The following is a 16,020-nucleotide window of genomic DNA, read 5'->3' as shown; positions in this document are numbered from 1 at the left end:
GTAAATGAAGGTTTAAATGGCTTTGTTGATCTCTCACCAAATCATGCAGTGACATTTACAGATCCAAAAACTGGAGCTCATATCAACATTATCAAAGGTATGTGGGGTGTAATAAGGAGGAATTTTCGAAAGAAATGTCGCCAACAGCCCTGCACAATAGAGGATTTTTTGATTCTTACTTTTGTGAATTGATGTGGCGATGGCAATATACACATATTTTTAAACAGTTTTCGGAAGCTGTTAAGTAATTCTGAGTGCCATACACCGAAGACACAGAAATTTATAAATAAGATAAGTGGATATTTCTTTTTTTACTGCACAGATTAGATAACATGCGTTTTAATTTTTATGTTATTTCCTTATTTTATTTTGATTTAAAATGCAGTTTATCGAGATTAAATGTTGCACAGAAAATCATTCTCACTTTATTATACCATTATAGTGCTAAAAAATCAAAAAAGTATCATTAAACTTTAATTTAGAACTTAATATTTAACTCAGTCTGGATGAAATCTACATCTATATTAATGGATAATTACTGCGGACTTCATCTTGTGAATTAAAATCATCAGCTCAGAACTAAACCAAGTAACAGCTGTCTAAACACTTACAGCACTACTCTGATGAACAGTATAAATCTTGTTTATAGGATTATTAGTACTGCTGTCTTTTATAAAACAATGCAATGCTATGTCAGAAAAAGGTTCCTTTCATTGTCTAGATTTAAGATATACAAAAGCGTGATTCTAAATCTTCAATACAAACAAAACTTTTCACTATAGTTAGATGTCCAATTAAACATACTTTTCAGTCAATATCTGCAGTGTATATAGCTAAACATCAACTGGAAAGAGTATAAATAGATTGAAACTCTCGAAACAACTTAAAAGGTATAGTCGAGCAGACATGCTTAACAAAAGTATTTTTGCACTGCTATTAGCGAGAGTCTGCTAAAGGGAAACTGAATAGTTCTCCTTATTTTGACTGTCTGGAGATCCAGAAATTAATCATTAAAGTGGAATATCCATTAACAGAGGTATAGTTAAACATCTCTATATAGTGACTAAATGATACACATTTACATATTACTGGTATGTGAAACACATCTGAAAGAAGTGGTACATCTTGAAAGAATAACTAATCTTGATATTCACACTTCTATTGTACTTACTTAGTAAGATAATTTTTTTAGAATGCCAATTTACAAAAAAATATTTGGTATTTTTCTGTTATCAGGATGGGATTCAGTAATGTATGTGGGTATGTATGTTTATGCACACATACCTGCATATACAGAGGCTGTTCACACATTTTTTAGACGATGTATATTGTATTCCATAAACTAAATTACATAAAATTCTTGTGTTTTAAATGTTCTATTTTGACATCCCTTATTCTGAACTATCTTTCAACACCATAATTTCCAGGATAATAATGCCTTTTGAAGTGGCAGAAGAGGTATTCTATCCCATTCCTCCCGAACAGCTTTCCAGAGTCCTGTTAGGGTTTTGGGACAACGTTTGGATAATGCTGTTTTTAAAAGTCCGAAAGCACATAAATCCATAGGTGACACATCGGGAGATTTAGTAGGGATGTCAGTGAAGAGTATGGCCTTGATACCAGTTTTTTGTTCCATTTCTTTTAGGAAATTTACAGTGGATTTTGATGTGTGACAGCTTTGTCCTGATGGAGTCTCACAGAGCGATGGCACTGTGGGTAAAGCGATGGTATTTCATTCAGAAAAATTGGCGATAAAATATGTTCCTGATAGTATTTGGAGTTAATCTTGACATTTTTTTGCACTCTCTTTATTTTTAACTTGCCATTATAAGAAAAACCAGCAACAATCATGAATCCCTTAGAAAAACTTTCTTTCGATTCTTTGAACCATGTACTTAAATTTTTTCCTCCCCTTTTATGATAATAAATGGCTCTGTTTTTGTTATGATCATTTAAATACACCCATGCTTTATCTATTGTGACAAATGTTTTCTTTTTTTCTTTGGATAAGTGTTTCTCATATAGAATTCTGCAGCGTGTCCTGCATTGAGCGATATGCTTTGGAAGAAGACGATGCACATTGCGTTTTTTCGCTTTCTTAAGATTTAAATCAACGTTTATCATTTCGTTTACAGTGGACACTGAGCATTTTAATGATTTTGCAACTGTCCTTTGACTAGGGGGATTTTCTTTTAACATTAAACAATGTACCTTTGCAATAGTCGAAGATGTCCGTTTTTTCCTTGGATACTTGTTTGGAATTTTTGTCCCACTTGAGGCTCCAATTTGATGTTTTTCTCCTTTCTTGTTGATGATATTACCTATCGATGCTTTAGATATCACAAAACCATGACACTCACATCATTTTTGGATAACGGAGTATGCATATTTCTCTTCGGAAAGAGGGTAAATGTAGCCTTCGGACCACTGCTTTGTTAAATTCGTCATTTTGAATAAAAACAAAGCTTTCAAGTCACAGATGATAATTTTCACTTTTAAAAACATAGTACAATTGCAATTACTTCTTTTGCAGCAAATGCTTTTTTATTACCGCTTACCAAAATCGTCTAAAAAATGTGCAAACAGCCTCTGTATATATATATATATATATATATATATATATATACATTTCTGAATCGGATCACCATGCCAGAAAAGTACCAAATATTTAGTCTCTCCAGGCACAGCTTTAGTAGTATTAGTCCTTTTTGGCGACATTTGGGCACGATAAATGAAGATTATGATAACCTTGTTATTTATGGTAACCCTAAATACTGAGCTGAAAACAACGAGATAGTATACTGGTAGAGAGCGTATTGCAACCTTCAACCAGTTTCAACATTAGTGTCACGTGACTGCTGCGCGAATTCCGAAAGTCCGGAAATACTTTACATTGCTTTCTATGGGACGAAAGACTGCTGCTCTGCTTGGTCACATAAAATTTAAGTAAAAATGGTTATTCGCTGCAGCGCCTACGGATGTAAAGAAAGTTTCGTGAAAGGAGGACTTGTAACCTTTCATAGGTAAGTTAAAACTGCATGATTTATTATTTTATTTTCAGTATTTTTGTCATTTTACTATCTCTGTTGAATTGGTTGGAAAGTTTCAGCCATATTCTATAAGAAAATTACCGCCGTATATGACATTTTCAGCATGTATTATTAGCATCAAAATGTATTAAATACTGTGACACAATTTACTGGAATCACCCTTTACAAATAATTGAATTTTATATGTTTTTTCCGTGTATTCCGTTGAAATAGAAAGCTGCGCCAATTGGCGTTAACCTTTTTTCGCCAAGTCGTACGCGTTTTGATTTCATAAACAATTACTGCCTGCAATAAAAAAGAAAAATGCTATTATTAGCATTAAATTATTGAGAAAAGATTGTGCGATATGTTTACTTTGTTAAAAAAAAAAAAAAAGCTGAAGATCTTGATTCATGCAACATTGAACATAAACAGTTAAACAGCATTATTTTAAAAATCAGATTACTTTTATAAAGCTCAATGCTTTATCATTATTTTCTATAAAATCTATTAAAATAATCTGGATTATTATTCTGTCTCATCTACGATAAAGTTAGAAATTTATTGTAATTGAAAAAATGTGATGTGAAAAGCTTACCATATTTTAAATAGTATTTAAAAAAATAAAAAAAAAAAAAATAAAAAAAAAAAAAAAAAAAAGGAGAGAGAGAATTTTTAACTGTAATATCGTTTTGATCCTAATAATAAATACTGAGTTGAAGTTTGTTACCGTTTGATACATATTCAATATAAAATATTTGTTATAGTTAATAAATTTAAACAAATTTAAATTTAATTTTTAACAAATACGTATAAAAGTAAAAAAGCAAATTTAAATCCTAAAAAAAGGCAAAATTGTTTTTAAAAAAATGTGCAAACATATAAAAGATTTAATACTCGAACTAATCTACAATATCATTTAAATTCAGAAGCATAATCAAGTGCAAAATATATCCATTATTTGTTAAAAATTTATTAATTATTTGTTAAAATCATCATTATTTGTTAAAAATTAAATTTAAATTTGTTTAAATTTAAATTTTATTCCTTGCAGCAATGGCACAAAGAATATTTAATTAAATTTGTATTTAAATTTAATTTTTTAATTAAATTCAATTTATTCTTATGAAACAATGTTATAGTTAATAAGATGTATTGATCCCCGCCATGACATACACATGAGTGTAAAAATCAGTAATTAAGATTGCATTATTTTGTCCCAGTAATATAATCTCAAGAAAAGAGAGTGCATTATTTTGTTCCAGTAATATAATCTCAAGAAAAGAGAGGCAATTAATGGCATAAATACATATAATACAATGTGATTTTCTTTTTCTCTTTAGGATGCAATGCATTAAAATTAAACGAGATTTTTTTACCTTCTCAAATATTATAACAGTAGTGCAATTAATTTTTTAACGTTTTTCAAAATTAAAGTTTCCATCTCAATTTTTTATTATTTACTTTAGATTTTCTTTTTAAAATTATTTAACCTAAACATCTTAAACAATGGTGCAAATAATTTAAAGCGATTATTAAAAATATAGATAAAATATTCAGGAAAAAAGGGGTTAAGTTATATCTAAATATAATTGTAAAAAATCGAAAAACCTAATTCGAGGCCGTTGTCTGCTGACTGCTAGCAGACTGAAATAAAAAGCACTACCTGCCATATCAAAAGCGGGCCAAACTGGCGATGAACAGCCTAAGCTATCACTCCCCAAGAGCGCCAAGAGCATTAGTCACCTGGTATATGTTGGAGACACCCTAGCAGACGAATTCTCTGTGGATGAGCCGTCTGTCTACCTGTTATATGAAGTCGTTGGCTGAAAACAGTGCCGCCATTTTTGTCCACGTAACTTTAATGAATTTGGTAGGTATCAGAGCTTTGATGGCAGGAGGGATAAATTGCATATTTTTCTTAAAGTTTCTTTCATGTTAGTAAAGCACAACATTTAAAATATTGGTTAATTTTTGGAATATGGTAACTTGGCGATTTTTGGCAAAAATTTGGCAACCAACCCTGCTACAGCAACCTTCTACTTTTTTTTTCACCGCCATTTTGTCTTCACGAAGTAAAGACAGATTTCTTCTCTTTTTACTTACTCAACATTTTTTCCAACAACCTGCTAGCCGAATTACGCTTATGCTAGGAATTTTATGGAACAAAAGTGCTTAATCATGACGAATATTAATTTCAAAATTGAGAGAAAGTGCAGAATCGCGAACTCCTTGCCGCATTTTTCAGAATGACACATACACTGTAACCATGTGCATGTCGACCTATTTTTACTTAAAAAAAAAACCCAGAATTGCTCAAAAATGGCACTGTGCACACTCTTAACTTTATCCGTGTACACTGTTTTTTACTCATAAATTAGAAAAATTTGCACGAAAATGCAGGAAAATTTTGTGAATCTTTAAAGTCAGTTAAAATGACATATATGAAATTACCTGATCGCGAAAAAGTATATACCCTTTCTAAGGATGAACATTTGCACATATAAAACTAATAAAATATCCAAAAACTTTTCCCTCTAAATTATCTATTATAAACGTCACCTGCGAATTTATAATGCAAACATTAAAAATGGTTGCAAATACTTAGTGTCAAATATTTAAATTATTTCCATGCACGTTTACTTCCACTGAAACGTATATCAAATTGCTACAAACATATAATTCACAAAATAACTATCATTTAATTAAAATATAATTAAACCATGTACACGTCGACTTATTTTTACTTAAAAAAACATCCCAGAATTGCACAAAAATGGCATTGCGCACACTCTTCACTATATCCATGTACACTGCTTTTTTCTCATAAATTAGAAAAATTTCACGAAAATGCATGAAAATTTTGTGAATCTTTAAATTTGGTGAAATAGACATATATGAAATTACCTGATCGCGAAAATGTATATACCCTTTCCAAGGATGGACATCTGCACGTATAAAATAAATAAAATATCCAAAAACTTTTACCTCTAAATTATCTATTATAAATGTTACCAACGAATTTATAACACAACATTAAAAATGATTACAAATACTTAGTGTCAAATACTTAAATTCTTTCCATGCACATTTACTTCTACTCAAATGTATTCCAAAATACTACAAATATATAACTCTCAAAATCACGATTATTAAATTAAAATATAATTAAATTAAAAAACACTACTTAAAATATAAATAAGCACATACATTAAATTAATAAAAATTAGCTTCCAATACTAATTACTTTAAACTAAATCATTGCTAATAACAATTTTCCAATAATACCTTGTTAATTTATTTATTCGGCTGATCTTTACAATATGGTAACAGGTAGTTTGGCGACATTTTGGAGGCGATAAAGGTTACTACCTGGGACTTTGGTAATAATGTGAGCAGTACTCAGTTCCGATTACGCATTATTTTGTGTGAGGGAAATGAGAGATCATGGGTTATGTCATGTGATATTAATGGACGAATTACGGTACTTTAATCGGAAAAGGGGGGAAATCGGGAACAAATCTGGAAATTTTATATTTGGCTTTATTCTGTGTTGTGTGAAACAGTGTTCGTTAATTTTTGGATCCCATGGCCCTAACTAAAGTGAATTCGAAATGGGTATTTAGTGGGATTGAAAGGGGTAGTAATAAGTGTTTCTTTAAGGTTGTGCGAGATAGAAGTAAAGATGTTTTATTAAGTTATTTATTTTACCTGGTACCTTGCTGTGAACTATAAGTATGATTTTAAAGATCCTGAAACAGGCTTATTTAGCGGAGGAAATAAGAAAAGTTTATCGGACACGTAATCAAGATTCTGAAGAAGATAAGGTAAGTTAGTATTTTTAATTATTTGAGGATATTATTTTTATGCATTGTTCTAAATGTAAGGTGGAAGTAAAGTAATTTGGTATTATTGGGAAAATTGTTATTAGCAATGATTTAGTTTAAATTAATTAGGATTGTAAGCTAATTTTTATTAATTTAATGTATGTGCTTATTTATATTTTAAGTAGTTTTTTTTTAATTTAATTATATTTTAATTAAATGATATTTATTTTGTGAATTTTATGTTTGTAGGAATTTGGTATACGTTTTAGCTGAAGTAAACGTGCATGGAAATAATTTAACTATTTGACACTAAGTATTTCTAATGTTTGCGGTATGAATTCGTTGGTGACGTTTATGATATAATAGATAATTTAGAGGTAAAAGTTTTTGGATATTTTATTTAATTTATACGTGGAAATGTTCATATTTGGAAAGGGTATATACTTTTTCGTTATTAGGTAATTTCATATATGTTCTTTTTAACGGGTTTAAAGATTCAGAAAATTGTCATGTATTTTCGTGAAATTTTTCTAATTTATGAGAAAAAAGCAGTGTACATGGATATAGTGAAGAGTGTGCGCAATGCCATTTTTGTGTAATTCTGGGATGTTTTTTTAAGTAAAAATAAGTCGACGTGTACGTGGTTTATGTGTATGTGTTATTTTGAAAAACGTGTAAGGAGTATGGTATTGTGCATTTTTTCCCAATTTTGCAGTGAATATTTTTCATGATTAAGCAGTTTTGTTAGATAAAATTTCTAGCATAAGTATAATTCGGCTAGTAGATTGTTGGAAGAAGTGTTCAGTAGATAAAAAGAAAAGAAACATGTCTTTACTTCGGGAAGACAAAATGGCGGCGGGAAAAAAAAAATAGAGGGTTGCTGTAGGAGAGTTCGTCGCCAAAGTTTCGCCAAAAAATCGCCCAGTTACCATAATCTAAAGATCAACCATTTATTCCTTATATTTAGAACAATGCATAAAAATAATATCCTCAAATGATTAAAAATACTAACTTACCTAATCTTCTACAGAATCTTGAGTGCATGGCGGATCACAAAATGTCCATTCTCACCAGATTTCTTGCACCGCCATTCAAACTTATCTGTAATATCCTTCCTTTCACACAACTTCATTTCATTCCCACACAACACACAATGAAGCTAAATACAAAATGCTAAACACAATAAAAATTTCAGATTCACTTTACATACGGCCATGGGATCCAAAAATTAAGCAACACTTTTTCACAAAACACACAATAAAGCTAAATACAAAATACTTAAAGTACTGCAGATATTTTTCCAAATTTCTCCCTTTTTCCGATTAAAGAACTGTGATTCGTCCATAAATGTCACATGACATATCTCATGATCTCTCATTTCTCTCACACAAAATAATGCGTAACTGGAACTGGGAACTCCTCACATTATTGCCAAAATCCTAGGTAGTAACCTTTATCGCCTACCAAAATGTCGCCAAACTGCCTGTTACCATATTCCAAAGATTAGCTCAAGTTTTATTTGAAAAATATTTCAATTCAGATGGAATAAATATAAAAGATGAGTTGTAGATTCGTAATCCTTTTCTTTGTGATATTGACTGTATCAATGACATGAACCTTGCCAAAGATGAGCTAATTCATTTGAAAACAAAGTCCTTGTTAAAAATGGATTTCGATTCAAAAACTTTTGGAGAGTTTTGGTCTTCTTTAAGAGAACCCTACCCATTGCTTGTAAAACGAGCTATGGCAGCCATTATTCCATTTGCTACAATATATCTTTGTGAAGCGGGATTTTCCACACTTGTCACAATAAAAATAAAACATCGAAATAGACTGAATGTCGAACATGATATGCGTGTTGCTTTGTCGAAAACCATTGCTTAATTCAATTTGTTAATCAAGGAAAAGCAGCAACAGCCTTCACATTAAAAATTTTAATTTCTTCAAATTTTTATATTATTCAAATAAAAATATTAAAATAATAAAACAGAATATATTTTGTAATAAATGATGTTTAAGGAATTTTTTTCACAGAGGGGTCCGTGACATATTTAAAATTTTTAAAGTGGTTCATTGTGCCAAAAAGGTTAAGAAACACTAGTCTAGATGGTGCTTTGTTGACAATCTGCCATTTTTTTCTGATTTTCAAAGCCGGGTCTACCTGGTGACCGAAGTTTGTTGCCAAATCAAAAAATCGCCAAAAGGATCAATACTAAAGCTGTTCTATCCGTCCAATACCTATTACAGATGTCATTATTCATTTAATTCAACTGGATATTAGTAGATATATAACAGCAAGATTTCAAATTAAAAAAAAAAAAAATGTTTCATCAACAATTTTTGTACACTACGAATAAATTCTAGATTAATTTACATTTACATTACAACAGCATTTACATCTCGGTAATAAAAGCAAAAAAGAATTAAAATACTCACTTCTTTAACATTTGTTTATTCCTTAACAAACAAATTTTTATGAAACGAAGATATAACTGCAGAGAAATGGCAGGGGTTAAAGAAATATCTGAGAAACTTATCGCTTGTTAGCAATCACAGGCAGGATACTAGGTTTGCTGTAGGAATTACACAGCAATTCCTTTTTAATGAGTGCAACTTATATTTAGCACACATTTGAAACTTAAACTCAGTCATATTATGATTAAATCATAATTTCTAATCATTTCAGGATACAATAACCAATAACAGCCTAGATATTGACAAACAATTGCTCTGCAGTTAAGTTTCATATGTTTCTTAATCACAATATTGGTACACAAGCTATAAAGTTATTAAGGGTTATAAAAATTATTTCTTTTTTATCTTAATATAAATGCTGACTAGTGATAAAACAGATTTATCCTGCCATAATTACCCAATCACAGGTAAGCGGAATTCAAAAGAAATATCATATTAATAATATGTTTGTTTAATTACAGCAAAAGGGGATGCGTAAGAAGTGCATATACCTAAGAAGAGGAAGGCTTTCCTGCAGGATCAGAGGGATGTCTACTAGCTTTTACTTTCTGAGAGATACTGGCCCCTTAAAAAAGCATCAGTGATTTAATCTACTATTAATCAATATCTCATTTTAAAATTAACCATACTTCCAATAAAACAAGCACCTAACACCGAAATCGCCAAATTTGGCATTTTAACCCCTATTAATACACGATGTTCAGAAACAAAAAGATTTTCAAACTTTTAATAATAATATACAGTACCATTATAAAATCGTTAAAAATGCTCTATCCAGGGCAATATCTTGAATAAATACAGACTGTTTCCATACTGGAAATAAGTTACAAAATTCTTAATTTAAAAAGTTGAAATGTGACACCTTGAATTTCCGCAACAGATGAATAAATACTTTCGAGTTTTAAAAGTTACACGTAAAACGATGTTGCAAAGTATGATAATAAAAAGCTGTTAAGGCAAGTGAAAGAAAAGAACGAGCTACAATTCCGCAAATCGGAACCCGGAAGTGTACCTACATCATCGTTACATTATCTTTGCTGACCAATGGCATACGAGCAGGGTTAATATAGTTCTAACGGTGGTTGCCCTACTCTTTGATTTATCACTGCTTGGCAATTAGAATAGGTAAATAATATCGTAAACAAGCCCAGCAGTTATCGGTAACAATTTGCCATCGCAGTTATATGGTATGCACTTTAACTTTAAGGATATAGGAAAACTATTAAACTCTTGAGTGTTTTTTAGGCAGAACATTTTTAAATTCACAGATATTGTTCTTAGTTTGTAAACATTCCCTATTACATATAATTCACAATGTTTGACAGAAAATTTACATATGATATTACTCTGTGTCTTATACTGAATTAAATTATTATAATTTGAATACTGTTGTTATTGTATTGCTACGCATCTACTTGCACTCTAAGTGAAATAAATAACAGTAAGAAAAAGTAATTAAACGGCATAGAACAACATTTTGAGTCACAGTATATTTCATATTTCGGTTATTAGCAAAACAGTTATTTGTAATGAATGAAAAGGAATAGAAAATCGAACTAATTCTTAACAATATTTATATACCACATGTACGAACTGCTAGGACAATATTTGACTTTTATTTTTATGGATAAAAACTCTCTACAAGAAATTAAGAAATATTATTTATTTTTTCATAAAAAACGTATTGTTTTGCAAAAACATATAAACATCTTCAAGTTGATTCTGTTGATATTTTCATTAGATCTCATCAAAGAGTTTCATATTTTTCTATCAGAATGTTTTAAAAATCATTTTTTCATCATAAAACGTCTGTATACATCTAGGTTCAGCAAAGAATTTTGTGTAGCTGGTACTCTTTTCATTCACATTTTTCACACTTGGGATCTTTTGTATACCGTAGTTCTAAATTTGATGTACTTTGAAGTAATTATCTCACAATTTTGTGCATTTATTGAATTATAATAAAATTACTGTATTATTGTTTCAGTTACATTTTAATTAATATTTTCATTCTGGGATATACAGTCTCAAACCTTACCTAGTGGTGCAGTGTTCCAGATTTAGAAAACATTTTGAACAAATAAGATCTTACTTCAAAATAGCTTTCTGTCCATCTTATCAAAAGAATGTAATCTGTCACTGAATAACAAATTTTCTAAAATTCCAGTCTTGTCATTTCATCCTTTCCTCTATATTCTAATTTATATTAATAACTTCTTACAATCCAAGGTACCCTTCTAATGTTTTAATCTGATGCTATACTGTAGGCTGTTTTCATATTTCAAATAAACTAATTTTCCTGTAATTCTATATATTCTTTTATTATAATTTGTCTTATCTTGATTCAGATTTATTAATTTGATTATATAATTTTATATTACTTGTCACAATACTAACAGTTTTGGCTCAGATAATTAGACTTTTTTAATTCTTTCCAGACATTGTTTAAATATTCATTGTATAACTGAAAAGCTGTAATACTAAAGGTAAATAAAGGAAGAAACTAAAGCATATTTCATGCATCTTCTTCTTGTCCCTCTTCTTTAATTCATGCAGTGTATATATTTCTCGTTGACTGTTCATTATTTGGCTCTAGTGTAGAATTGGGTGCCCCTTCGATTAGTGCAGGGGCGTAGCTAGAGGGGGCATCTATCCCCGGGCGCAGAATCCAAGGGGCTCCAAACTGATGTTACGACATGTTCGAATTAAATGTTTTCCATCCTTGGCAAGCAGTAGGGGGCACGAAATCTTCAGTTGTCCCTGGGCGCTGAAAACCCTAGCTATGGATTAGCGACAATTTTTTAAAAAATTTTGCCGATGAAACCTCACTTCTGGTTACCATGATAGTTTTAACTGTGTTTTAGCTTCCTGAATTTATTTAAATGAAAATAGATTGATGTGTACATGGACAAATTTAAGGCAGTGTGCAATGCCTAGTTTGTGCAATTCTAAGATGTTTTTTTTAAGTGAAAACAGATTGATGTGTACATGGACACAGAGTTTGTGCAATTTTTTGACTTCTTATTTTGGTTTTGTGTAGCGGCCATCTTGAAATTGTGCCTTCCTGGCACCGATCTTGGCGTCAAAAAAGAATCCCCAAAAAACAAAGTTCACCCAATTGTAAACTTTTACCCATTATTTTTATAATTTGCATGTATTGATATGCATATTTTCATAAATTTTGCATTGTTACTCATTTCATTCTGATATTCTGTTTATTTATTACATCAATTAATGGAAATTTATTTGTTTTGACAAAGTTTAGTTATTGTTTATTAACTCCCAGTAAATTTAATGTGAAACAGAGTTTCTTTGAGTACTTTTCTCTAGTGCTGTAAATATTTATACATAGCTGTCTGTTTCTATACTTATTTAAGGATTTTGACTTTCCATTAACAACAAGAATCAAAATTCAATTTTATAAAGCTAATTACTACAGTTAAAATATTTGTTACAAATAAATGCATTTAAAATTTTAAAATACTTAAAAACAGTTTAAGTAACTACAGTTTTAAGTTTGCTTGTTGGAATTTCAAATAAAAATGCAATTAATTTGAATATTTTTATGCTAACTTAATTAAAGAGTTTAAAGCATTCAATATAGTAGTATTACATTAAAAATTCTGCATTATTTAATTTCATCGAGAACACAATGAACCTTCATTACAATATTCAGTTCATTCAATATTTTCAGAAATGTACTTGTCCTAAAATTGAAAATATAATTATTTTTTAAGAAAAACTTCATTAAAAAATTTACTGATGGCTATTTTATTCATATTTCCCTAATTACTTATTTTGTGAAGCTGTATTTTTTAGTCAATTTATGGCAAAGCACACAAAGGCTATCTGCTTAAGAGGAATCTTTTCCTTCGTCAAAGATTATGTAACATTCATATTCACTGTGCACATAGGAAAAATTATGAAGACAAATTGTGCACCAATAGTCTAACCTGGATTGAATTACCAATTCTTAGAGATTAATTTCGGGTTTCTTACTTTAAAGATAATTTCTGTACTAAAATTGTTGAGAACATAGGGGTTATTTAAATGTGCAGCTGTTATAAAGTAACACTTTTGTAATAAAATAGTAAAATTTATCTTTGAGATTCTTGTAAGAGATAAAGTTCATCATTATTATTCTTAATGGAGGCTTTTCTTAAGTTTTAGTTAGAATCATTAATATGCATGAATCACATATATGCAGAAACCACACAAAATTTAATTTTCTTTCTGAATTTTGAATTAAAATTCTGAACAGATTTTATTTGTTTAACAACTAGTGAAGAACCTTTGGTATGTTTACAAAAATTATGCATTTTCTATATTAAGGTCTGATTAATAGATTTTTATTTTTTTTATATACTATGAGAAGTATAGACATAATTATTTCTTAAACCTGTTCATGACTTTAGCCATTAAACAAATCTATAATAATATTAGATTAGACATAACCACAGATTCTCGTAAAGTTCACTATGCGTTTCTTGTAATTATAAAAGTTGAGTTTTTTTTTTTTTTTTAATTTACTAGAATTTTATGTGTCAGATACCTAAAGATAAAAAATTATAGTTTAGTTAATTAACTTCGAAAAATGGCAGCTCAGTATCCAAGCATGCAAAACTGAAGCATAAAAATATTTATTTATGAATACATGAAAAAATCCAAAAAGCAGTATCCATTTAGGAATAAAATATTTAAAAGAAAAAGATAGAGACTGTTAGTTTAGTAAAATCTTTTTATATTAAAAGTACCTAACCTTATATTAAAGGCAAAGAGGTTTGCATGGGTGTTTTTGTGGTTTTCCCCATGTGTAATGTGTATACGAGCGAGTTTCCCTTAGAAATGCATGTCATCTCTTTCACCCAAGAACTTTCCATGTCACTGACTCAATTTTGAATTTTTAACAGGTCAATTTCATAAACTTCCGTAATTTGATATTTAATTTCACATGAAAGAGTATTTCTAGCGAGTAAAAATCAAGCAGGTGTCACTTCACATAAATAAGAACTTAAATTAGCACACATCATTGACTGATAATGGATGATTTTGATTGTCACTTGCTTATTGTTCAATCAATAGACTGGTGACAGAAGTATGTTACAAAGTAGATATGAACTCTTGTCTCCCACTTCAATTAGTTGCTCAATACTATGAATGTTTATATGGAAAATAGCCTGGCTTATGCATTTTCAAAATCAAAATGTTTATTCAAATAAATTTGTCCATTCCTTTTTATTGTGAAATAGCTATAAGATTTTGTGTATGGTATACAGTAAATTACATTAATATTTTGCTCTTCATTTTGTATTCAACCAACTGTACGCATACGTGTATTAATTTTCATAAATTTTCTGAAAGGTCATCATTTATCATTACCCATTAATAAAAAATTACCCATGTTTTACTGTATTAGAAAAAAAGGCTCATCATGGGTAGAATGTTGTCTGAAGCCATGGAATGTTATTAGTTTGTTCCAGATTCAATAACCAGTAGAAAAATAGATTGGAAACACATGGTTTTCAAGGCTTTCCCATAAAAATACAAATTACTTAACTTCAAAAAAGCTGCATTTATTCCTAGAGAAATTTAACTGTCTTTAAAAAATTTCTCATAAAGGCATATCTTTTATATAATTTGTCACAATAAATTATCTATCCACCTGCTTCATTCAGACTAATGCAAAAATGTGCTAAAAATCTCAGAATTCATCATTAATATGAAAAAAAAAAAAAAAAACTAAATGGTTTTCTGCGAATTGCTGAAAGGTACTATGCGCAATGTCTATTTTTGAAATGACCTTTGTAAGGAAACTAGAGACACTGTTGAATGCATCATGAAAAAAATATTCAGCAAATTCTAACTATTGAGAGGGACTAGATGCTGTAGAAACAGAAGTCATTAAATTGTTTGTTTTATTTGTTCGAATATAGCAAATTACATTACAGCTATCTGCTTAAATGAAGGGATGCCTTCGTGGAGGAATTTCTAAAAGAAACTGTCTCATATTCATGTTGTATGTAGGAAACACTATGATCCCAGCTTTTACTTCTGGGTCCGAAAGGAAAGAAGTGATTAGGCTATTTTTTTTTTTTTTTTTTTAAGTATGACAAAATATATTGTTATTTGTTTATCAAGCAGAATGGCTTTGTGAACATTTTTCTAAGAAAAACTAGCTGATACATCATTACACAAGATAAAATCTACAGAAATGCATGCAAGCAGTTTCTTCCAGCTACCAGAATAAACCTCAGGAAAAATTACAAGTGTTTGTGGCTTTAACTACTTGTCAGGCCAGTCTTCTGGTCTATAAACAACTGTAAGAAACTGATTTTTGTCATATACATATGGCAATACTCATCTGTCTCATATGCCATAATACATACGAGAATCTCATTTGTCATATACATATGAATACATATGGTTGTCTCTTTAAACAGTAACTTCAGATGAGCAGCAAGAAATTAAATAGCTGAAAGAGAATGTGGACATTAAGCTATCCCCCTTAGTGCATAAGAAATATTACATATTCCCAAATCACTCATGAATCAACTATAAAACGCTAACATTATTTTAAACCTCAAAGTCTTACAGCTGATTAACAACTAATTTGTCTCATCTTTCAGAGCCGTATTTACACTGTCATCAAAATTTTAGGATAATGACAGAAATAAAAGTAGCTGATACTT

At 29.9% G+C, this 16,020-nt stretch overlaps 1 protein-coding gene and 1 long non-coding RNA gene across 6 annotated transcripts in view; one reads left to right on the top strand and one right to left on the bottom strand.

The window, feature by feature from the left end:
- Positions 1-16,020, bottom strand: part of LOC118191590 (uncharacterized) — a 92,262-nt gene that overhangs the window by 61,384 nt on the left and 14,858 nt on the right. The gene's annotated exons all lie outside the window — the stretch shown is intronic.
- Positions 4,359-10,222, top strand: LOC146998605 (uncharacterized). Its single transcript, XR_015039601.1, has 2 exons — positions 4,359-4,902; positions 9,793-10,222. It is a non-coding gene; the product is annotated as an uncharacterized LOC146998605 (long non-coding RNA).

Source organism: Stegodyphus dumicola, chromosome 2, assembly GCF_044657685.1.
Source record: "Stegodyphus dumicola isolate Sdum_Otavi_A_Nest chromosome 2, ASM4465768v1".
In the NCBI taxonomy this organism is placed as follows: Eukaryota; Metazoa; Arthropoda; class Arachnida; order Araneae; family Eresidae; genus Stegodyphus; species Stegodyphus dumicola.
Note: the sequence above shows the minus strand (reverse complement) of the source record. Positions and strands in the feature narration are given on the sequence as shown.